This window comes from Arachis ipaensis, chromosome B4 (genome assembly GCF_059453495.1).
Source record: "Arachis ipaensis isolate K30076 ecotype BB chromosome B4, ASM5945349v1, whole genome shotgun sequence".
Classification (NCBI taxonomy): Eukaryota; Viridiplantae; Streptophyta; class Magnoliopsida; order Fabales; family Fabaceae; genus Arachis; species Arachis ipaensis.
Window position 1 is genome coordinate 22,514,476 of NC_142439.1, and position 26,362 is coordinate 22,540,837.

General features: G+C 39.7%; 1 non-coding gene across 1 annotated transcript; it reads right to left on the reverse strand.

The window, feature by feature from the left end:
* Positions 1 to 22,375: 22,375 nt before the first annotated feature.
* On the reverse strand, positions 22,376 to 22,483 carry LOC148566902 (small nucleolar RNA R71). The gene has a single exon (XR_015881543.1). It is a non-coding gene; the product is annotated as a small nucleolar RNA R71 (small nucleolar RNA).
* Between the last annotated feature and the right edge of the window lie 3,879 nt (positions 22,484 to 26,362).

A 26,362-nucleotide genomic window follows, 5' to 3' on the forward strand; every position in this document is an offset into this window, starting at 1 on the left:
CTTCTTCTTTCTTCTGTTTTGACTTTAAGGAGGAGCTTCTTGCCAATTGGCATAAAAAACTTTCTTCCTTTCCATCTTTTTCTTGGCTTCTCGTTTTTGACCAGGAACAGGGATAAAGAATCCCTCTTGACTCCTGATACTGAACCTGAGAATACTCTGAGGAGGCGTTTACAACTAACTAAAGCACAACACTCCGGAAGAGACCTTTCAGAAAGTTTTGAACAAGAAAAGAAGGATATGACCGAACCACAAGAGGAGCCTAGAAAGGTCCTTGGTGACTTCACCATGCCTACCTCTGACTTTTATGGCAAAAGCATTGCTGTACCTGCTATTGGAGCTAACAATTTTGAGCTTAAGCCTCAGTTAGTCTCTCTTCTGCAGCACAACTGCAAGTTCCATGGACTTCCACTGGAAGATCCACATCAGTTCTTAGCAGAATTCTTATAGATCTATGATACTGTAAAGACTAATGGAGTTGATCTTGAAGTCTATAAGCTGATGCTTTTTCCCTTTGCTTTAAGAGACAAAGCTAAGTTTTAGTTGGATGCCCAACCAAGAGAGAGTCTTGACTCTTGGGAAAAGCTAGTTAATGCTTTTCTGGCTAAGTTCTTTCCTCCTCAAAGGATGAGCAAGATTAGAGTAGAAGTTCAAACCTTCAGACAAAGAGAAGGTGAATCCCTCTATGAAGCTTGAGAAGATACAAGCAACTGATCAGTTGATGTCCTCCTGAAATGCTCTCAAAATGGTCCCTCATAGGCGTGTTCTATGATGGCTTATCTGAGATGTCCAAAATTTCATTGGATAGCTCTGCAGGTGGATCTCTCCACTTGAAGAAAACACCTACAGAAGCAAGAGAGCTTATTGAGATGGTTGCAAAAAATCAAATCACGTACACCTCTGAAAAGAATCTTGTAAACCATGGAATCTCTCAGAAGAAAGGAGTTCATGAAGTTGAGACTCTAAATGCCATCCTGGCTCAGAATAAGATCTTGACCCAACCGATCAACATGATTTCTCAACATCTCATTGGGAAGCAAATTGCACCTAGCAGTAATCAGGAAGCTTCTTGATGAGTCCATATTATTCGGTATTTTGGTTTGATTTAAGTGAATTTCATCATATAAACCCACATTTATTCATCCAAATAGCATGTTTTTGTGTTTTCTTTCTAAATTGTGCCTAAATGTGAAAACATGCTATTTTGTGCTTAAATTAGTGATTTTAATCCCACTTTTATGCTATTCGATGCCATGACATATTTGTTGAGTGATTTTAGGTCCTAGAGGCAAGTTTGGCAAGGCAAAAGTGGAAGGAAGCATGTACAAAAGGAGAAAACATGAAGAAAATAAAGGAGAAGCACACATTGGAGTGTGTGTACACACAACCCCCTGTGCGTACGCACAAGAGCCACAAAACCATGTGTGCGTACGCACAACATCCTGTGCGTACGCACAAGAATAAAATCATCATGTGTGCATACGCACACGTCCCTGCGCATGACTTATTTATTGCAAATCGCTAGGGGCGATTTTTGGGCCTCCAGGGCCCAATTTTGGGACTTTCTGAAGCTGATTGAGTGCTATATGAAAGAAGGCCTCACTCCATGTGAAGGGGGGAGAAATTAGGATTAGATTTTAGTCATGTAGTTCATTTTCTAGAGAGAGAAGCTCCCCCTTCTCTCTAGAATTAGGTTAGGTTTAGTTTAATTTTCTTTAATTTCAGCATTTAATTCTTGTTTTAGTGTAGTTTCATTTATGTTTCTATGCTTTCTTGTCTCTATCTTCTTCATCTCTTTTGTTAATTTCTCTTTTATGTCACTTTTCATTTTATGAACACTCTTGTATTTCTTTAATTTTTAATTAATGCAATGTATGTTTTATATTCATTTATTGCTTTCTTTAGTTGTTGTTATGATTTTCTTGTTTTGGTAGTTTTAGATTTTATTTTAATGTAATTTAATATTATTTTATTTTCATGCACACCAAGCATTTGATGAAATGCTTGGCTTAGTCTTTATTTAGTTTTTCTTCACTCTTGGCTTAGAATTGATGACTTTGGTGATCCTTGAGTCATTGATGTCCATTCTTGTTTGATATATTATAGTAGTTAGTTGATTTGGTCTCCCTTGACTCTATGTGACCCCTTAGTGTTGACATAGGACTTAGGGATTGAAATTAACTATGCCTATTTGACTTATCTTCGATGTAAGGTTGACTAAGTAGGATTAACTCTTCATAATCATCATATGTTTGTGGTCAATGACTAGGATAGGTAGCCTTACCCTTCAATTACTTGCCAAGAGATTTCTTGAATTTTAAGTTTCCTTTCCTTGCATTTAATTGCTTTGAATTTTATTGCTTTGACTCTTAATTCCTTGCATGTTTATTTAATTGCTTTGATATCTAATTTCTTGCATGTTTAATTTTTACACTCTTGGTTGAGAAATTGGGTGTTTGGTTGGAATTGAGTTGTGGATGTCCATTCCGCATTGTGTGAGAATGGTTAATTGGTTTGGTTTCCATTGACGCTAGTCTTTCACTAAGTAATTAGTGAGTTGACTAGGACTTATGGATTGAGATCAATTATGCCTTTTGACTAATTCTCAAGGAGGATTGACTGATTTGGATTGATTCTACACAATTGTCATGTTTGTGGTCCACAACTAGGATAGGAACTTAGATTACCCATTTCTTGCCAAGAGTCCTTTAATTGCTTTGTTTTCAATTCCTTGCATGATCATTTACTTTCTTGCTATTTACATTCCTCGCATCTCTTGCCATCCCATGCTCTTTCTTAGCCAATAATTGTACACTTAGTTGCAACTCCTAGGGAAGACGACCCGGGAGCTAAATACTCTCGGTTATAATTTGTTTTGTGTTGTGACTATCTTTAGAAATTAAATTTGATGTTGGGAGTTAGTTGTTGATTTGGCTATATTTACAACGAAGTGATCCTATTTTGAGAGAAAATCTGAATCAACACCAATTCCCAACTCAACAAATTTTTGGTGCCGTTGCCGGGGAGTTGCAATGGTGCAAAGTTGTTGGTTATTGTAAATATGTTAATATATAAATAGCTTACTTTTTGGTTGTCTTTTGTTAGTATTGGAATCCCGAAGGACATTGGACATTCTAGCATTGGTGGGGAGGTCAAGCACAAGCCACCATAGCGAAGGCTCTCCCAATTGTCTAACTTAAAGACATTTAATAAAATTTCTTGGTAACTGTAATACCCGGTCTAACCGAAATTTAGTAAATAATAAGTTAAATAGGAGCGAATATGGTTGGAAGATTTGGCAATTGGAATTTGATAATTTAAATATGATATTTGGATTCAGTGAATTTTTTCGAGTCGGAAAATATAGTTTTCTGCGTAAAAGTGTGCAGTGGAATTTTGACCGGCAGTACCGGCTGAGAAATGTCTGGTACTACAACTGAGAAAATTGATAATGGGTAAATAAGATTAAGAAATGAAGAATTATAATTAGGGAATGTAGAAATATTTAAAGTGCGATTTAGAGCGCTAATCTTAAAGGTTTTGGCCCAAAATTGGGCCAATGGGCAAAAATAAGTGAACCGGGCCTAAGTGGGCCCAAGACCCAACATATATAAACATTAGTTGTGAGCATTTCAGCTCATTTTACCCTAAAAAAAAGGGTTGGGGCGCTGATTTGAGAAGAGAGAAGAGAAGAGAGAAAACCTAACTCTCTTTGATCTTCAAACCACCATAACTTGAGCTACGGAGCTCCGATTGACAAGCCGTTTGCGGCCACGTGTTGCTCTTCTCATCCTCTACAATTCTATCTAAGTTTGGTGGTGAGTATTTCATTCATCTCTGCCCAGTTTTCGAAATTCCCCACTGTTACACGTTTTTGGGTAGTTAGTGTTGAAATCTTGTGATTTTGGGTGTTTAGGGATACTCCAACATGGATTCTAAGTGGGTTCTATCCCTACTTCATATGGGCTGAGGTAAGAAGTGCTCAAACCCTTGTGATTTGTCATTTTTATGAGCCCTAGGTTGATGTATGTATGTGACATTGGTTATGTTAGTGTATTTGGTGATGTTGGTGCACAATTGGGAGATTGGTATTGCTTGAGGAGCTTTGGTAAGGCTTGGAGCTAAGGGTGGTGAAGAATTTGAAAGAAGAGGCTCAATTGGTTTGGCTACAAGAGGTACGGTTTAAGTTTCATTTAAGTACCGTGTGTTGTGATGAGAATTCCTAGGCTAGATGCCCCTAGGATTAAGTTTAGATTGTGTAAATGGTTGGTGCTAATATGCATAGTTGATATGTAATGTAAATTAATGATTGGGTTGAGAATTGTGTGACCTTGTATGCTTGGTGTATTAAGAATTTGATGTACTGGGTAATGAGTATTGATTTGTGGTTTATGCATTTAAATTGTGAAAATTGGGCCGGAGGCCGTGAATTTTGGGCCGGAGGCCGGAAAGAGGTAAGAAAGGTAAGTCGATGTGTGCATTGTATGATGGCACAAGTGATTGGATGAATTTCAGATAATGAATATATGAATGATTAGGTTGGTTATTGAATAATAAGGTTTGAGAAGTTGAAGTGTGGAATTTGGTAATTTTGGGTGAAATTATGTAGACGAGGTATGTTTGGTTTGGTTGAGATATATTATGTGATCATATATGTGATTATGATTATTGATGCCTTGATGGTATGATGATGCATTAGAGATATGTATGTTGTGATATATGCTTGGGGAATGATTAAGGTTGATTTGTGGGTGAAATCACGTGATAGTGAGTATGATATTGATTACGTATAATGATGGTTGATTGGAAATGGTATTATTGGAAATTGGGATGAGGAAGGATGTATGACATGATATTGTGTTTGTCCTTTAGCCATTTGATTGAGAAGTGTTAAAATGGTTAGATGTGGTTTTGGGAATTTTTGGTAAAGTGTCAATGTGTGAGTTGAGGATGGCTTGATGTGGATTTTGGTACATTTTGATTGATTTCAAAAAGGGTTGAAATTGGCATGTTTTGGTTGATTTTGAAAAGAGTTGAAAATGGCTTGTTTTGAAAATGGCACCTAGTGGTTTTGTATGAAAATATGGTTTTTGGGTATACTTTGACGGGACATAACTTGGACTACGGATCTCTGTTTTGTGCCAAATCTGTTTAGAAATGAAATTGGATCCGGGATGTCCATGCCGTTTGAAGAACGGGTGAAAAGTGATTTAAAATGAGAAAGTTATGTCCGTCGGAAGATTGGGGGTTGAATTTGTAAATTCTGCAGCTTTTAACTTAGAAAATTTTTAGCAGAATGACCCTCCACGCGTAGGCGCACTTGGCGCGTACGCGTCGTTCTTCAAGAAGGCACTATCCACGCGTGCGCGTGGTGTGCGCGGACGCGTCGATGCACTGCACCAAATGCCCAGCTATTTTCCCGAGAGTTGTGCCAGAGTTGTGCCAGTTTTGTGCCTGGGGCGCAAGAGCACCCACGCCTACGCGTGGCTGACGCTTGCGCATCATTTGGCTATTTTTCAACCCGCGCGTCCGCACGTATGACGCTTGCGCGTCGATGAGTTTTGTGGCCATCCACGCGTGCGTGTGGAGTGCGCGTACGCGTGGTCCTGTTTTCATGCCAAAGTTGATTTTTGAGTTTTAAAAGCTAAATCTCATACTTCTAAGCCTCCGATCTCACCTCTTATGTATTAAATCATTCTGATATGCGTAGCAATGAGCTAGGGGATGTGGTAACTTGCGAGTGAAGCAAGGGGAAAAGTTATGATCAATGATGATCAAAGATGATTATATGAGATATGGAGGATGACGGTGGAAGTACCGTGTATGCCATGAGCCGGAGGGCTATATTTATTGATAAATGGCCCGTTCTTGATTGGACCATGAGCCGGATGGCTGAGTTATTGCCGGGTTACGGCAAAGCCATTATTGTTTATGGCTGAGTATAAATGCATATATGATTAATGAATGAATATGTTAAATGGATAATAATGAAAAAATATTGAAATGTGATGTGCGACCCCGGGTAGTAGGCAGTGGCGTTGTCCACTTGCTCCGGATATGAGACGGGAAAGGAGGATTATGATAAACGAGTTTAATCGTGGGGTTTTGAATAAATGTGTATTTGTGATACCTGGGTAGTAGCAAGGGTCGTGGTTCGTCCCACTTGCTCCGGGTCATTGTCTGAGGATTGATAATAATGAAGGGTGATTATGAATAAATGTTTATTTGTGATACTTGGGTAGTAGCAAGGGTTGTGGTTCGTCCCACTTGCTCCAAGTTAATGTTTGAGATTTGGTAACAATGAATGTTGATAATATGAATTGAGATTGAATGAATATATGTTTGAGATGCCTGGGTAGTAGCAAGGGTTGTGGTTCGTCCCACTTGTTCCGGGCCAATGCTTGAGATACCTGGGTAGTAGCAAGGGTTGTGGTTCGTCCCACTTGCTCCAGGTCAGAGATTGCGACGCCTGGGTAGTAGCGGCAGTAGTGGTGAATCCACTCGCTCCAGGTTGAGCTTTTAGACACCCGCTTGGGTAGTAGCCGCAGTAGTGATTATTTCACTGGCTCTGGGTTGAGCAGGCAGTAGCAAGGGGGTTGTAGCTCAAACCTACTTGCTCCGCAAGGGGTGTTTCTGTCCAATGGTTAGCTACCAGGACATGTCGGGTTAGCTATATAACCGACAGATGATATCATCAGCCATAGGGCAGGCATTCATCATTTGCATATGTTTGAATTGTTTGGGTTTGCCATTTGTCTTGGATTTCTACATCATATATGCCATGTTACCTGACTATATGCTACTTGTTCTACTTGTATCATGTTTGTGTATTACTTGCCTGTATTGCTTGTGTTTGTACAACTGAGAGGCCCCTCATGCTGGTGTCGGTGGGTGTGAGGGCTGTTCTTGATGGGATGAATTGATGATGCGATTGCATGATGATGTATTGATATAGAACTGCTGAGGCAGAACAACTGGTGATGGTTTTGCTTATGATTCTGAGTCTAATTCGTGGAAGAGTCAGCGAGTTGGGAAACATGTGAAACATGAATTGAATTTAGCACTCCCTTATGATAGTTGCCTATTCATGGATTAGCGATAACCTAGGATGAATAATTGGTGAAGAAGTTTAGGATGCTTAGTGAGTTTTTGTTGTAGTACATTGAATTTATTTGGCACTTTTACCGTACTGGGAACCCATGGGCCCGGGGTTCTCATTCCGTATATATCTCTTGTTTTTCAAATACAGGTCCAGGTGCTCAGAAGTGAGTTGTGGGTCGTCTGAGAGACGGCAAAGATCTTTATTTCCTTTACTTTGTGTTTTGATTAGAATCTCTCCACCTTTGTTTTGGAAAGTTTATATTATGCATTGAACTCTTTGAATTTGCCTATAGAGGCTCTCATGTTTCCTTCGGGAGAGATTAGGATATACTGTTGTCAACTAATTTTATAACGTACTCTAGCCGACCTAAACTTCGCGGGTCGCGACTAGTAGCTATTTACTTATGTTATATATATCTATCTGTTATCTATCTCTTAATCTCCTCTACGCCTTGTCCATATATCGTTTTCGACTTCACGGTTTATCTTTTGTTGTCGAAACGTGAGAGATACGTCTTCGCGATTTTATTTCTACTCTTTTCAGGCTTCTCGATTAATACTCCTTTCAAAATTACCTATATTTATTTATTAAAAATCCACCTGAGAGTCGTACCACCATAATATCATTGACTTATGACTCGAGCATAAGGATTTGAATATTAGGGTGTTACATTATGGTATCAGAGCAGTTCGTCCTCGTGAGCCTGAGGGATGGAACTGCTTATGCTTCAATGCATACTCTGAGTCTGTGCCTGTGCTAGTTAGGGTATCTAATCGATACATCTAGCATGAAGTCCATGAGTGTACCTTTGGTACTTTGAAGCACTATACTACCGATATTGAGACTGATCAACTTGATATCGATTGTTTGGTGTGTATAGGAACCAGATGGCACCTCGTGGACCCGGTCGGGGACGTGAAAGAGATCGTACTAATACGCAAGAACCGGAAATCAACCCGAATAACCCGGTAAACCTTATGGCGATGTTGGAGAATATGGCTACTGCTATGCAGGCCACTACGGAGGCTCTTGGGCAACAGATGAACAATAATGGCAATGGCGGAAGGGAAGCTCAGGGCCCGATGACACTGGCAACCTTCTTAAAGGTTAATCCACCTAAGTTCAAGGGAACCACCAATCCGACTGAAGCTGATACTTGGTTTCAGGCCATGGAGCGAGCACTGCAAGCGCAGTTAGTGCCTGAAGAGCAGCGTGTTGAATTCGCTACCTATCTACTCACGGGGGAAGCATCGCATTGGTGGCAAGGGGCTCGACGTCTCCTGCAACAGGGGAATGATCGTATCACTTGGGATGCCTTCCAGGTGGAATTCTATAAGAAGTACTTTCCGAATTCTGCCAGGACAGCCAAGGAATTGGAGTTACTGCAGCTAAAGCAAGGTGCTATGTCCATATCTGAGTATACAGACAAATTTGAGGAGCTATTCAGGTTTTCCCGCATGTGTCAAGGAGCTCCGGGAGACTTCGAGGAATGGAAATGCATTAAGTATGAAGGAGGGCTCCGGAGCGACATCTTAAGTTCAGTGGGACCAATGGAGATCCGAACTTTTTCAGAGTTAGTGAATAAGAGCAGAATTGCTGAAGAGTGTGTGAAAAGGAGGGTTACAGAGAAGGGAAGTCATAGAGAGCACAACCAAGGATTCGCACCAAGGGGTCGAGAGTTTAAGGAGAGAGGATACGTACAACACTTTCCCCAAGGACAGAATAACTTTGCGACGAGTAAGGAGTCCCAAAGGAATGGTAAGGGAAAACGGGCAGCGGCTGCTTCTGATGTTTCAAGCTGTCAGAGATGTGGAAGTCATCACCCAAATAGGCCGTGCCGATTGGGGTTAGGTGTCTGTTACAAGTGCGGGTTACCAGGGCATGTATCAAGAAATTGCCAACAAGGAGAGAGTCAGGATGCGGGCCGATTACGACAGTAAGATTGAGGTAATTGCCTTAATACAAATGGATAAATGCCTGTGATGTAAATGACTTTCTGTTGAGAATGATGTGTTGTGTTTGTTATGTAGTTGGTTGATTTTTGGATTTTTGGTGAAATGGATTGAACTCGTGACTTTTAGTTCCTTTGATTTAAATAGATAAGGGATGGTCCTAAATGATGGATTTAGAAACGTTAATTCGAATTGTCGGTCAAGTTAAGTGGTGGTTTAGTACTTGAGGAAATAAGTGATGGAACTAATACTTGACGAGAAATCAAGGTGGCATAGCGGAAGCTTGCTAAAGCGTTAGCATAGTATGGTAATAATAAGGAAAAGTAGAGCATGATTGGAAATGCTTTATGCTTTGAGTACTTAAAAGTTTAGTGAGCTTATGCAGATAATGATTCTAGGTAATTGGAATTAATTGCGGCTGTGAGCCTTGATGGTTCTGAAACGGATGAGGAAATTATCATTGATGCATAATTGGATTTAGATGATGAGAGAGTGTGAGTTGTCGTGTTTGAGAGATGAGTACCATGATGTTTGGTCATAGTGACCTTGGAATTAGATTGAGATTTATAATGATTGGTTTTGAAAGACGAATGTGAAAGCCACTAAATTGAAATATAGATGCAGTACTGAGATTGGTTTGAGGGAGCCCGTGACGGGTGGTAAACTCCAATTTTTGGGGAGGTACTGTTAAAAATTTTTCTCCAAAAAATTTGAAAGAGTGCTGGTTATGGTTTTGAGGATAATTTTTTATATGAGTAACTTTAACGAAAGAGATGTGTCTCGAATGCTTTTATAGATTATTAAAGGAAAGCGGATTCTCATGATTTTTGTTAAATTGTTATTTCAAACTCATTTGCTTTCTAGAAATGAAAGGGGTTTTTGATTGATGAGTCAGAGACTTTATAACAACAAGTCATGTAGAAATTCGAAGGTTTGAGAATAAGAAAGTAAGTTTGGAGGTTATGCTTGGAGTTGAGCTGTGATTAGTGGTAATTGGCTTGGCAGAGGGAGAGGATAGTGATGGATGGAATTTTCGAGGGCGAAAATTTCTGTTAGGGGGGTAGAATGTAATACCCGGTCTAACCGAAATTTAGTAAATAATAAGTTAAATAGGAGCGAATATGGTTGGAAGATTTGGCAATTGGAATTTGATAATTTAAATATGATATTTGGATTCAGTGAATTTTTCCGAGTCGGAAAATATAGTTTTCTGCGTAAAAGTGCGCAGTGGAATTTTGACCGGCAGTACCGGCTGAGATCTGTCTGGTACTACAACTGAGGAAATTGATTATGGGTAAATAAGATTAAGAAATGAAGAATTATAATTAGGGAATGTAGAAATATTTAAAGTGCGATTTAGAGCGCTAATCTTAAAGGTTTTGGCCCAAAATTGGGCCAATGGGCAAAAATAAGTGAACCGGGCCTAAGTGGGCCCAAGACCCAACATATATAAACATTAGTTGTGAGCATTTCAGCTCATTTTACCCTAAAAAAAAGGGTTGGGGCGCTGATTTGAGAAGAGAGAAGAGAAGAGAGAAAACCTAACTCTCTTTGATCTTCAAACCACCATAACTTGAGCTACGGAGCTCCGATTGACAAGCCGTTTGCGGCCACGCGTTGCTCTTCTCATCCTCTACAATTCTATCTAAGTTTGGTGGTGAGTATTTCATTCATCTCTGCCCAGTTTTCGAAATTCCCCACTGTTACACGTTTTTGGGTAGTTAGTGTTGAAATCTTGTGATTTTGGGTGTTTAGGGATACTCCAACATGGATTCTAAGTGGGTTCTATCCCTACTTCATATGGGCTGAGGTAAGAAGTGCTCAAACCCTTGTGATTTGTCATTTTTATGAGCCCTAGGTTGATGTATGTATGTGACATTGGTTATGTTAGTGTATTTGGTGATGTTGGTGCACAATTGGGAGATTGGTATTGCTTGAGGAGCTTTGGTAAGGCTTGGAGCTAAGGGTGGTGAAGAATTTGAAAGAAGAGGCTCAATTGGTTTGGCTACAAGAGGTACGGTTTAAGTTTCATTTAAGTACCGTGTGTTGTGATGAGAATTCCTAGGCTAGATGCCCCTAGGATTAAGTTTGGATTGTGTAAATGGTTGGTGCTAATATGCATAGTTGATATGTAATGTAAATTAATGATTGGGTTGAGAATTGTGTGACCTTGTATGCTTGGTGTATTAAGAATTTGATGTACTGGGTAATGAGTATTGATTTGTGGTTTATGCATTTAAATTGTGAAAATTGGGCCGGAGGCCGTGAATTTTGGGCCGGAGGCCGGAAAGAGGTAAGAAAGGTAAGTCGATGTGTGCATTGTATGATGGCACAAGTGATTGGATGAATTTCAGATAATGAATATATGAATGATTAGGTTGGTTATTGAATAATAAGGTTTGAGAAGTTGAAGTGTGGAATTTGGTAATTTTGGGTGAAATTATGTAGACGAGGTATGTTTGGTTTGGTTGAGATATATTATGTGATCATATATGTGATTATGATTATTGATGCCTTGATGGTATGATGATGCATTAGAGATATGTATGTTGTGATATATGCTTGGGGAATGATTAAGGTTGATTTGTGGGTGAAATCACGTGATAGTGAGTATGATATTGATTACGTATAATGATGGTTGATTGGAAATGGTATTATTGGAAATTGGGATGAGGAAGGATGTATGACATGATATTGTGTTTGTCCTTTAGCCATTTGATTGAGAAGTGTTAAAATGGTTAGATGTGGTTTTGGGAATTTTTGGTAAAGTGTCAATGTGTGAGTTGAGGATGGCTTGATGTGGATTTTGGTACATTTTGATTGATTTCAAAAAGGGTTGAAATTGGCATGTTTTGGTTGATTTTGAAAAGAGTTGAAAATGGCTTGTTTTGAAAATGGCACCTAGTGGTTTTGTATGAAAATATGGTTTTTGGGCATACTTTGACGGGACATAACTTGGACTACGGATCTCTATTTTGTGCCAAATCTGTTTAGAAATGAAATTGGATCCGGGATGTCCATGCCGTTTGAAGAACGGGTGAAAAATGATTTAAAATGAGAAAGTTATGTCCGTCGGAAGATTGGGGGTTGAATTTGTAAATTCTGCAGCTTTTAACTTAGAAAATTTTTAGCAGAATGACCCTCCACGCGTAGGCGCACTTGGCGCGTACGCGTCGTTCTTCAAGAAGGCACTATCCACGCGTGCGCGTGGTGTGCGCGGGCGCGTCGATGCACTGCACCAAATGCCCAGCTATTTTCCCGAGAGTTGTGCCAGAGTTGTGCCAGTTTTGTGCCTGGGGCGCAAGAGCACCCAGGCGTACGCGTGGCTGACGCTTGTGCATCGTTTGGCTATTTTTCAACCCGCGCGTCTGCGCGTATGACGCTTGCGCGTCGATGAGTTTTGTGGCCATCCACGCGTGCGTGTGGAGTGCGCGTACGCGTGGTCCTGTTTTCATGCCAAAGTTGATTTTTGAGTTTTAAAAGCTAAATCTCATACTTCTAAGCCTCCGATCTCACCTCTTATGTATTAAATCATTCTGATATGCGTAGCAATGAGCTAGGGGATGTGGTAACTTGCGAGTGAAGCAAGGGGAAAAGTTATGATCAATGATGATCAAAGATGATTATATGAGATATGGAGGATGACGGTGGAAGTACCGTGTATGCCATGAGCCGGAGGGCTATATTTATTGATAAATGGCCCGTTCTTGATTGGACCATGAGCCGGATGGCTGAGTTATTGCCGGGTTACGGCAAAGCCATTATTGTTTATGGCTGAGTATAAATGCATATATGATTAATGAATGAATATGTTAAATGGATAATAATGAAAAAATATTGAAATGTGATGTGCGACCCCGGGTAGTAGGCAGTGGCATTGTCCACTTGCTCCGGATATGAGACGGGAAAGGAGGATTATGATAAACGAGTTTAATCGTGGGGTTTTGAATAAATGTGTATTTGTGATACCTGGGTAGTAGCAAGGGTCGTGGTTCGTCCCGCTTGCTCCGGGTCATTGTCTGAGGATTGATAATAATGAAGGGTGATTATGAATAAATGTTTATTTGTGATACTTGGGTAGTAGCAAGGGTTGTGGTTCGTCCAACTTGCTCCAAGTTAATGTTTGAGATTTGGTAACAATGAATGTTGATAATATGAATTGAGATTGAATGAATATATGTTTGAGATGCCTGGGCAGTAGCAAGGGTTGTGGTTCGTCCCACTTGTTCCGGGCCAATGCTTGAGATACCTGGGTAGTAGCAAGGGTTGTGGTTCGTCCCACTTGCTCCAGGTCAGAGATTGCGACGCCTGGGTAGTAGCGGCAATAGTGGTGAATCCACTCGCTCCAGGTTGAGCTTTTAGACACCCGCCTGGGTAGTAGCCGCAGTAGTGATTATTTCACTGGCTCTGGGTTGAGCGGGCAGTAGCAAGGGGGTTGTAGCTCAAACCTACTTGCTCCGCAAGGGGTGTTTCTGTCCAATGGTTAGCTACCAGGACATGTCGGGTTGGCTATATAACCGACAGATGATATCATCAGCCATAGGGCAGGCATTCATCATTTGCATATGTTTGAATTGTTTGGGTTTGCCATTTGTCTTGGATTTCTACATCATATATGCCATGTTACCTGACTATATGCTACTTGTTCTACTTGTATCATGTTTGTGTATTACTTGCTTGTATTGCTTGTGTTTGTACAACTGAGAGGCCCCTCATGCTGGTGTCGGTGGGTGTGAGGGCTGTTCTTGATGGGATGAATTGATGATGCGATTGCATAATGATGTATTGATATAGAACTGCTGAGGCAGAACAACTGGTGATGGTTTTGCTTATGATTCTGAGTCTAATTCGTGGAAGAGTCAGCGAGTTGGGAAACATGTGAAACATGAATTGAATTTAGCACTCCCTTATGATAGTTGCCTATTCATGGATTAGCGAGAACCTAGGATGAATAATTGGTGAAGAAGTTTAGGATGCTTAGTGAGTTTTTGTTGCAGTACATTGAATTTATTTGGCACTTTTACCGTACTGGGAACCCATGGGCCCGGGGTTCTCATTCCGTATATATCTCTTGTTTTTCAGATACAGGTCCAGGTGCTCAGAAGTGAGTTGTGGATCGTCTGAGAGACGGCGAAGATCTTTATTTCCTCTATTTTGTGTTTTGATTAGAATCTCTCCACCTTTGTTTTGGAAAGTTTATATTATGCATTGAACTCTTTGAATTTGCCTATAGAGGCTCTCATGTTTCCTTCGGGAGAGATTAGGATATACTGTTGTCAACTAATTTTATAACGTACTCTAGCCGACCTAAACTTCGCGGGTCGCGACTAGTAGCTATTTACTTATGTTATATATATCTATCTGTTATCTATCTCTTAATCTCCTCTACGCCTTGTCCATATATCGTTTTCGGCTTCACGGTTTATCTTTTGTTGTCGAAACGTGAGAGATACGTCTTCGCGATTTTATTTCTACTCTTTTCAGGCTTCTCGATTAATACTCCTTTCGAAATTACCTATATTTATTTATTAAAAATCCACCTGAGAGTCGTACCACCGTAATATCATTGACTTATGACTCGAGCATAAGGATTTGAATATTAGGGTGTTACAGTAACATTGTTCTAACTCTTCTCTTTTGTACATATTTTGACTTATTTGCTTTTTGTTATACTTGGTTAGCTTAGAATTAGTTTAATTTTGAGTTAGTTATGTTAATTTTGGTTTGGGTCATGAATTTATGGGTTCTTGCATGTTTTAGTGTTGAGTTTTGGTTGAACTAAGGCTTGGTGCCTTAGAATTTTGAAGAAAAATTTTTGGGAAAAACAGGGCACGTGCGTGCACACACCCTTGTGCGCACGCACACAACAACGAAAATTCACCTTCTGTGCGTACGCACCTAGCTGTGCGTACGCACACAAGCCTTTATGCCCTCTGTCTGCACCACCAGCATGCCTTGTGCGTGCGCATTCCCCTATTTTCTGCGACTTGTGCATACGCACACATGCCCTTTTTCGCACTCTTTGTGCGAGCGTACAAGCTTGTGCGTCCGCACGCCAACTTGCTTCCCTTCTGGTGGGAGTGTTGGCATAGCCTGTGCGCATGAACCCCTGCCCCTTTTTGCTTTTGTGTGCGTGCACGAACCCGTGTGCGCGCGCACACATGATCCAACCCATGCCAAAAAAAACCCTACCTGTGCGTGCGCACAGATTTGTGTGCATGCACATCCCTGGGAACCCCCTCTGCTCGCAGCACACGCACCCCTTGTGCGTGGGAACACCCCCTCTTTTCCCCTCTTATGCGCCCGCCCACGCCTCTGTGTGTTCTCACAGACACCAAATTCCCTTCTGTTCGCAGCGCCCGCCCCCTGCTGTGCATGTGCATAACCTCCTTTTTCGCCTAGTGTGCGTACGCACATGTACATGTGCGTACGCACACCCTTGTTTTTTCACCCACTTCACTTCTTTTCTTCTCTTCTCTCTACTTCTTCTCTTCTTTCTTTCTTCCACCCTTCTCTTCACTTGCTTTCGCCCTCTTCTCTACTTGCTCTACTTTGTTTTGTTTGCATTTCATTTCTATTTTAGTAATCTTATATTAGTTTTAGTTTAGTTATTTGTTAATTAAGTAAATTGTAAGTGTTTGTTGTGATTGTTGGGTTGCTTCTTGCTTAAGTTTTGGTTTAATTTTGATAAATATGTGCACTGAGCATCAAGTCTTTGTTTGATTTTCTAATTGAATTGTGAGTTTGATTCATATGTTGTCGCGACCATATGTGATAAACTCTATCCTTGTGTGGCATTTTGAATTGTGCACCTTTACTTTAGTGAATTGAGTTGAGCTACTTAATCATCATGGTTCTTAAGTGAAAATAATCACATAACAAGGTGTTTGTTCCTTGTTAATGCATTGCATTTTTTTTAGTTTACTTGGCTTGATTCTTATCAAGACTTGTCACTTTTTGTAACAAGCACCTTATACATGTGATTATTTCCTTATTCCTAAGGGTGAATAAGTAGTCTCTTTTCATCATTGAATTGGTTGTTGTTGATTGTGCCATTTTCTATTCACCATGCACTTTCACTTGCACAACTTCAATAACCAATGTCTTATATACTTAATTCACTTTAGTTGTGGTTACCTAGGTTGTTTGTGCCTTAAGTTTTGCTTATTCTCCAGTTGCAGCCTAGGACTACTTGATTGAGGAACATGCTATTTATTTTGATTGTGTGGTTTCTGTTTTTAATTGACCAATGTGTTGTATTCTAAACCGTGCATATTTAGAATACACACATTGCCTTTCATCACACCACACACAACTTACTTCTCCTCAATTGTTGTTTATTTGTTTATATAGCAACCTGGAACCCCCGGAGTCCACCAGCTGAAAGTGGAGCCTCACAGTCCTTCACCCCCGGATCATATGCATGCAGCGAGGACCGTGCATTATTTAAGTGTGGGGGAGGATCTCCAACTTCAAGGGGGTAAAATTTCTTTTCTTAGACACTTTGCAACATTCTTTTTATTCTTCTTCTTCAATTTTTGCAATTTTTGCTCTTATTTGCATCTTGTTTGGTTTGTTTGTATATATCTCCTTAATGCTTATAGTTATATGATAGTAAATACTTGCATGTTGCATGTTAGATTGAATAAGTTTGGTTGAAACAACAAAGAATTTTCAAGAAATCTCTTTTTGGGCATTCCATTTATTAGATTTGAAAACTTATTTTTGAACTTGCATGAAGTATTTCTCTGTTGTGGAACATAGAAAAGAGCTTGAACAAAAACACCTAGTGAGATTTGAGCTTTAATTGTGTGGTTGCACATTATCAACTACAAAATTTTGTTCTTGTGTGATAAACTCCTTTTATGATTGTAATCTTAGATTTGCTTTAATCTTTATATCCTATATTTGTTGTTTTGAATGCATATAGTATGATTGAGGCCATTTTTTATTAAACTCACTAACCCATATAGCCAACCCTCACATCTACCATTGTAAACCACTTTTTGAGCTTTTTAATTCCCCTTTGTTCTAATTTTAAGCACATCATTTTCCCTAAGTGAAAAACCAATTATGTTCATGATTTGTATCTTTGATTAGCTTAGGTTTGAGTGTGTGTGTGTGTGTGTGTTAATCAAGTGTGGAGAAATTTGTGGGAAACATTGGTAGTTAGTTACTTTGGGTATTCATTGAGAAAATTTGGAAAAATGGGTAAACACTCATGCATCTATCATTTAAAACATATGCATCTCTTTTTTCTTATAAAAGGAAAATTTTGGTGTGTATACCTTTTAAAAAAAAAGATAAATGATAATAAGAATGTTAAATAAAGGATGCATAAGTGAATGTGAGAAAGAGGATAAATGGGTAGTTAGGTTGTTTTGTTATGTATATAGGATGATATAGGACTAGGTGGGATACTTGAGCTAATCAAAGATTCAATTTAATAGCCCACTTGACCATATTAATCCTACCCTTACCTAAGCCCCATTACAACCCTCAAAAGTCCTTATGATATTTGCATTCATGCATCAAATATTAGTTGATTGTTAGATGACTTGCAAATCTTTGAGAAACACGATTAAAGGAGGATTGAGAGATTAGGCCCTAAACACCAAGCGGTTAGAGTGTAAATACATCCAGTGAGGGGTTCAATCACTTAATTCTATGATTACATCTCTTATATTGTATCTTCTTGCAAGTTGTTGAATTGAATTTTGAGAATTTCAAATAAAATCTTTGGATGTGGATCTTATTGCTATATTTGCTTTGTCTTAGCCCTAAGCTTTATTTTGGATTGATTGAGATTCTTTTGTTTATTTTTGCCAAACTCAATAGAAACCATAGTGTAGATATAGATAGATAGCATTTAGTATAGTTGCATACATATAGTTAGTTGCATTTAATAAATTGCTTACCCTCTTTACCCTTCTCCTTTGATTGTGATTAGCATGAGGACATGCTATTGTTTAAGTGTGGGAGAATTGATGAGTCCATACTTTCCGGTATATTTTGGTTTGATTTAAGTGGATTTCATCATATAAACCCACATTTATTCATCCAAATAGCATGCTTTTGTGTTTTCTCTCTAGATTGTGCCTAAATGTAAAAACATGCTATTTTGTGCTTAAATTAGTGATTTTAATCCCACTTTTATGCCATTCGATGCCATGACATGTTTGTTGAGTAATTTTAGGTCCTAAAGGCAAGTTTGGCAAGGCAAAACTGGAAGGAAGCATGTACAAAGGGAGAAAACATGAAGAAAATAAAGGAGAAGCACACATTGGAGTGTGTGTGCGCACAACCCCTGTGCGTACGCACAAGAGCCACAAAACCATGTGTGCATACGCACACACCTGTGCGTACGCACACGTCCTAGCGCGTGACTTATTTATTGCAAATCGCTGGGGGCGATTTTTGGGCCTCCAGGGCCCAATTTTGGGACTTTCTGAAGCTGATTGAGTGCTATATGAAGGAAGGCCTCACTCCATGTGAAGGGGGCGGAGAAATTAGGGTTAGATTTTAGTCATGCAGTTCATTTTCTAGAGAGAGAAGCTCCCCCTTCTCTCTAGAATTAGGTTAGGTTTAGTTTAATTTCCTTTAATTTCATCATTTAATTCTTGTTTTAGTGTAGTTTCATTTATGTTTCTATGCTTTCTTATCTATATCTTCTTCATCTCTTTTGTTAATTTCTCTTTTGTGTCACTTTTCATTTTATGAACACTCTTGTATTTCTTTAATTTTCAATTAATGCAATGTATGTTTTATGTTCATTTATTGCTTTCTTTAGTTGTTGTTATGATTTTCTTGCTTTGGTAGTTTTAGATTTTATTTTAATACAATTTAATTTTTTTTTCATGCACACCAAGTGTTTGATGAAATGCTTGGCTTAGTCTTTACTTAGTTTTTCTCCACTCTTGGCTTAGAATTGATGACTTTGGTGATCCTTGAGTCATTGATGTCCATTCTTGTTTGATATATTATAGTAGTTAGTTGATTTGGTCTCCCTTGACTCTATGTGACCCCTTAGTGTTGACATAGGACTTAGAGATTGAAATTAACTATGCCTATTTGACTTATCTTCGATGTAAGGTTGACTAAGTAGGATTAACTCTTCATAATAATCATATGTTTGTGGTTAATGACTAGGATAGGTAGCCTTAGACTTCAATTACTTGCCAAGAGATTTTTTGCATTTTAAGTTTCCTTTCCTTGCGTTTAATTGCTTTGACTTTTATTGCTTTGACTATTAATTCCTTGCATGTTTATTTAATTGATTTGATGTCTAATTTCATGCATGTTTAATTTTCACACTCTTGGTTGAGAAATTCGGTGTTTGGGTGGAATTGAATTGTGGATGTCCATTCCGCATTGTGTGAGAATGATTAATTGGTTTGGTTTCTGTTGACGCTAGTCTTTCACTAAGTAATTAGTGAGTTGACTAGGACTTATGGATTGAGATCAATTACACCTTTTGACTAATTTCCAAGGAGGATTGACTGATTTGGATTGATTCCACATAATTGCCATGTTTGTGGTCCACAACTAGGATAGAAACTTAGATTACCCACTTTTTGCCAAGAGTCCTTTAATTGCTTTCTTTTCAATTCCTTGCATGATCATTTACTTTCTTGCTATTTACATTCCTCACATCTCTTGCCATCCCATGCTCTCTCATAGCCAATAATTGTACACTTAATTGCAACTCCTAAGGAAGACGATCCGGGAGCTAAATACTATCGGTTATAATTTTTTTTGTATTGTGACTATCTTTAGGAATTAAATTGGATGTTGGGAGTTAGTTGTTGATTTGGCTATACTTACAACGAAGTGATCTAATTATTAGAGAAAATCCGAATCAACACCAATTCCCAACTCATCACTTCTCTTGAAGATAAAGTTTATGATCCTGATCAACCCAGCATGGAGGAGGTGAATTACATGGGAGAAGCCTATAGAAACACTTACAACCCTTCATGGAGGAACCATCCTAATCTTTCATGGAAAGATTAACAGAAACTCAGCAAGGTTTCAATCAAGATGGTAGGAGCCAGAATAGGTTCAACAACAGACCACCATTCCCATCTTCTCAAGGGAATATGGAGACTTCTAAGTAGAGCCTTTCTGACTTAGCCACTCTAGTTTCTAGCCTCACTAAGACCACTGATAAACCACTATTTTATGGTTTATAATGTGTTTAATTGTGTGGTTTTATCATGATCTTTACCCACTTATTCATATGATTAGCATGCATTTATATTTCCTTCTTAAAATTATTACATGATTGAAAACTTGCTTCCTAGAGACTTTTAATTATGTATTTTAATTCTCCTTTATTCCATTCGATGCCATGATCTGTGTGTTAAGTGTTTCAGGCTTTATAGGGCATGAATGAGTTGGAGATTGGAAAGGAAGCTTGCAAAAATGGAAGGAACACAAGAAATTAAGGAGATGACCAGCGAGAAGTGACGCGGCCGCATGGCTCACGCGACCGTGTGGAAGAGAGGAAATCGCAGTGACGTGGCCGCATGGCTCACGCGACCACGCGGATTGGAATAGCACAAGTGACACAGAGGCGTGAACGACGCACCCGCGTGGCAAAGCAAAACGCCGCATGACGCGTCCGCATGAATGACGCGATCGCGTGACATGAGCGATGTGCATAATCTGCAGAATTCGCTGGGGGCGATTTTGGGCCCTGTTTTGACCCAGTTTTCGGCCTGAAAAAGCAGACTAGAGCCAGAGGACATGCAGAAACCAAAAACAATATTCATTCTACACAGTTTTAGTTTTTAGATCTAGTTTTACTCCTCCTCTAGGTTTTCTCTCTACACATTCATAGTTCTTAGGATTTTTATTTTCTATTGCTCTTTGCACTGGGATATTGAGAAGAGTTATTACCTCATCAAGACTTCGTCATTCTAGTTCGTTTTCTTTACTTGGCTTTACTCTTCCACGTCCTTTAATTTACTCAATTTTACTATTGGATTATTTTAGAATTTATTAATACAAGAGTTACTTTTATTTTTAATTGATTCCTTTGAGTTTTATTTATCATGTCTTTCTTTAATTCCCTTTCCTATGTTATGAGTTCTACATTCACAATGAGTGAGTAGTTCCCTAACTTGATGGGGAGTTGATTGAAAGGAACCCTTGAGTTAGAATGTTCAAAGGAGAGATTGTAATTGGGTTTATTGTTGCATGGCTCTCTAGTCACTAACGCCAATCCTTTCAAGTAAGCGGATTGGGACTTGTGAGTAGAAACATCATTCCAACGAGTTTAACTTTTCCTTATTTAGTAAGGGATAACTAAACAGAACGACCTTCAATTATCAATTAATCTTGAGAGTACTGCAACAAGAATAGGGCTTCCAACTAATCTACTCCCAGTCAAGGCCTTTATTTAAATTACTTAATTTTCCCAATTTAATTTCCTGTTTATTCAACTCAACTCTTTTTGAAAACATCTGATTAATAAAATAGCACATCTTTCTGTAACTCGTTGGGAGACGACCTGGGATTCATACTCCCAGTATTTTAATTTTAATTTTTGTGACAACCCTTCTAAATTGATAAGCGGATTTCTGGTTGATTAAGAACTATACTTGCAACGCATATCTTATAACAATTCTTAATTAGCCAATTTTCGCCCCGTCAATTTTTGGCGCTGTTGCCGGGAAGTTGCAATAGAGTGCTAAAGTTATTAATTGGAATTTATTTATTTGCATTTTATTTTATCTTGCTACTATGAGCTGCTTGTTTCTTTCGTTAGATGATGCGTTCACTTCCTGATCCAAACTTGCTAGTATTCGATCCTGAGATTGAAAGAACTATTTCACGAATAAGGCAAGCTCGGCGTCGGTTAGTCCTCTCTGAGGGCGGATCCGAAACGTCACTTGAGAAAGAAACCAGCCCCCGTTCTACTGATTTGGTTGATTTACGTGCAGGTAACATGGCAGCAGCTAGGAGAGTTACTATCTAGGAGGCTGGAGCCCCTGATTTTACAATGCAACCATTTCAAGCGCATCACCCAGCGGTGGCTACAGACTTTGAAATAAAGACCGCACTGCTCAATTTGATGCCCAAGTTTCATGGCTTGCCTGCTCAAGAGCCTATCAAGCACCTGAGAGATTTTCAAGCAGCCTGTTCTACTGTCAGGCGTGATGGTGCAGATGAAACTTCAATTTTGCTGAAAGTTTTTCCGTTTTCTCTTGAGGGGAAGGCAAGAGAGTGGTACTACACTCAACCAGCAGCAACTGTATCCAACTGGGATACACTGAGAAGAGAATTCTTGGAAAAATTCTTTCCAGCTGAAGTTACTGATAAACTGAGGAAAGACATTTCCATGATTGTTCAGGATGAATCTGAGACTCTCTATGAATACTGGGAGCGCTTCAATAATCTTCTGAAAGCATGCCCCCACCATATGATTGACAAGATAGTGTTACTCGGTTACGTCACACAGGGCATGAGGCCCCAAGATAAGACCACATTGGAAAGTGCTAGCAATGGGTCTATGAAAAAGTACAAGACCACTGATGAGGCATGGCAATTGATCAGCGACTTAGCTAAATCTACTCAAAATCACAGGCAGAAACAAGGTCGTTCAAAAGCCGTTGCAGAAGTATCCTTTAGCAGAGAGACTGCTGCTCTGACTCAGAGTATCTGTGAAATGACCAACTTGCTGAAGCAGATGCAATTGAATCAACAACAAGTTCAGCAAGCTCAACCTTCTCCACCACAGCAAGGCCAACAGTTAGTCCCACAGAGAGTTTGCGGAATCTGGGCTGATTATAGCCACTATACTGATGAATGTCCGCAGCTCCAGCAGGAAGACAACACCGTGACAGCCACTCATAACTTCTATGACCGCCCCAACCAAGGGTACAATCAAGGTGGCAATTACAACCATGGATGGCAGGACAATTCTAACCAGAATTGGAGGGACAACAACAACAACAGAGGAGGCAGAGACAATCAAGGAAATCAGAGGTGGAATAATAACAACAACAGGCAGCAGAACCAGAACCAGCCTTACAGAGCACCTCACCTGAGACAATCCCAAGGACCACAGAATACCCAACAGCAGACCTCTCAAATTACTTATCCTTCCTCATCTTCTAATGATGATTTACTACAATCCATTGATCGGAGACAACAGACCATGGAAAATAACATTAATGCCACTCTAAATGGTCTGAATGCTACTCTGAAAGCTCTTGTCTCACAGATTGGATCAATGAATAACTTCAATAACCAGCCTTTGAGCTCTAGTGGAATTCCCTCTCAACCATTACCCAATCCCAAGGGTGGCATTAATACCATCACCCTGAGGTTCGAAACCACACTGCAGGAGAGGAATCAGGAGGAGCTAAGCCTACCAGAACACGCCTCAGCTGAAGAGGTAGTGGAAATAGAAGATGCTGAAGAGGAAGAGGACATACAGGACATAGCTGAAAAAGAAGTTCAACCACAGGAGGAAGCACCACAGGGCGCAGATACTGCAGAAGACACCACTTCTATTCCATTTCCACAACTTGCAAGGAAGCCCAAGAAGCAGCTGGAACCTGATCCCAAAATGGTAGAGATATTCAAAAAGGTTGAGGTAACTGTTCCTCTTTTTGATGTTATTCAACAGGTACCTAAATATGCAAAGCTTCTAAAAGATTTACGTATACATAAAGACAAAATTAATGAATTAGAAACTATTCCTTTAGGTAGTTCCATATCTGCTTTAATGGGAGGTTTACCTGAAAAGTGTAGTGACCCAGGTCCTTGTATAGTTAATTGTACTATTGGTGGTGTGATAATTTCTAACTGCATGTGTGATTTAGGAGCATGTGTGAGTATAATGCCTTTGTCTATATATGATATTTTGAGGCTCCCTCCCTTAAAAAGGTCGGCAGCTCGTTTTGTGTTAGCAGATAAGAGCATTATTACAGTGGTTGGAGTTGCTGAAGATGTATTAGTGGGCATTAAGGGACTCACATTCCCCACTGATTTTTATATTCTGGAGATGCCCCAAAATGACTCAGAGAAGCCATCATCAATCCTACTTGGAAGACCCTTCCTGAAGATATCAAAGTTCAAATTGGATGCTTTTTCAGGAACATACTCTTTTGAAATAGATGGCCGATTAGTAAGTTTCAACCTAAATGGAGTTATGAAGGACCCTCCAGAAGATCATTCTATCTTCCAGTGTGACATCATAGATGAAACTGTAGCTGAAGTTCACCAAGAGGAGTTAGAGGAGAAGCACACAGGACAAGGTCCAAGTGTTGGGACATTCTCAGAGGACAATGACAGTGCTTTACCATTGTTACTAGCTCCAGACAACCCAGAGCCTGACCATGATCAAAAGTTAGACTTGAAACCTCTTCCTCCACACCTCAAATATGCTTACCTTGAGGACAAGCAACAGTGTCCAGTTATCATTGCAAGGGAACTCACTTCTCAACAAGAAGAGCAGTTACTTAGTGTGTTGAGGAGGCACAAGAAGGCAATTAGGTGGAGTTTGGCAGATATAGTAAGCATCAACCCTCAAGTATGTGAGCACTGAATATTTTTAGAAGAGGGAGCAAGGCCCGTTCGTCAACCCCAGAGAAGACTGAACCCCACTATCTTAGAGGTTGTCAAAAAAGAAGTGACTAGACTAATGGAGGCAGATATCATCTATCCCATCTTAGACAGTGAATGGGTAAGCCCAGTACAAGTAGTGCCAAAGAAGTCTGGAGTCACTACAGTAAAGAATGAGCATGGAAAGCTCATAGCAACCAGAGTACAGAACGCTTGGAGGGTCTACATTTACTACAAACGCCTCAACTAAGCAACCCGTAAGGATCACTATCCTCTTCCATTCATTGATCAAATGCTGGATCGCCTGTCAGGTAAATCACATTATTGTTTTCTAGATGGTTACACATGTTATTTCTAGATTCATATAGCTCCTGAGGATCAGGAAAAGACTACTTTTACATGTCCTTTTGGGACTTATGCTTACAAGAGAATGCCCTTTGGCTTGTGCAATGCACCAGCTACCTTCCAAAGGTGCATGATGAGCCTTTTCTCTGATCTTATTGAGGACTGTATGGAAGTTTTTATGGATGATTTTAGTGTTTATGGCGATTCCTTTAGCCTTTGCTTAGATGGATTATCTAGAGTATTAGATAGATGTGTCAGTACAAACCTTGTATTAAATTTTGAAAAATGTCATTTTATGGTTAAACAAGGGATTGTACTAGGACATGTTGTGTCTAATACTGGCATTTCTGTAGATCCAGCAATGGTGGATGTTATTTCTAGTTTACCTTACCCCTCTTCTGTGAGGGAAGTCCGCTCGTTCCTTGGCCATGCAGGTTTTTACAGGAGATTCATTAAGGACTTCAGTAAGGTAGCACTTCCCTTATTCAGACTACTGCAGAAGGATATTGAGTTTGAGTTCAGTGAAGATTTGATGAGCGGATAATTTATACGCTTTTTGACAATGTTTTTAGTATGTTTTTAGTAGGATCTAGTTACTTTTAGGGATGTTTTTAATAGATTTTGTGTTAAATTCACATTTCTGGACTTTACTATGAGTTTGTGTATTTTTCTGTGATTTCAGGTATTTTCTGGCTGAAATTGAGGGACTTGAGCAGAAATCAGATTCAGAGGTTGAAAAAGGACTGCTGATGCTGTTGGATTCTGACCTCCCTGCACTCAAAGTGAATTTTCTGGAGCTACAGAACTCGAAATGGCGCACTTCCAATTGCTTTGGAAAGTAGACATCCAGGGCTTTCCAGCAATATATAATAGTCCATACTTTGGCCAAGAATTGACGACGTAAACTGGCGTTCAACGCCAGCTTTCTACCCAAATCTGGCGTCCAGCGCCAGAAAAGGATCCAAAACCAGAGTTGAACGCCCAAACTGGCACAAAAACTGGCGTTCAACTCCACAAATAGCCTCTGCACGTGCAACACTTAAGCTCAGCCCAAACACACACCAAGTGGGCCCCGGAAGTGGATTTATACATCAAATACTTACTCATGTAAACCCTAGTAGCTAGTTTATTATAAATAGGACCTCTTACTATTGTATTAGGCATCCTGGATTGTATTTTGATCCTGTGATCTCGTTTAGGGGGCTGGCCATCTCGGCCATGCCTGGACCTTCACTTATGTATTTTCATACGGTAGAGTTTCTACACTCCATAGATTAAGGTGTGGAGCTCTGCTGTTCCTCAAAGATTAATGCAAAGTACTACTGTTTTCTATTCAATTCTTCTTATTTCGCTTCTAAGATATCCATTCGCACCCAAGAACGTGATGAAG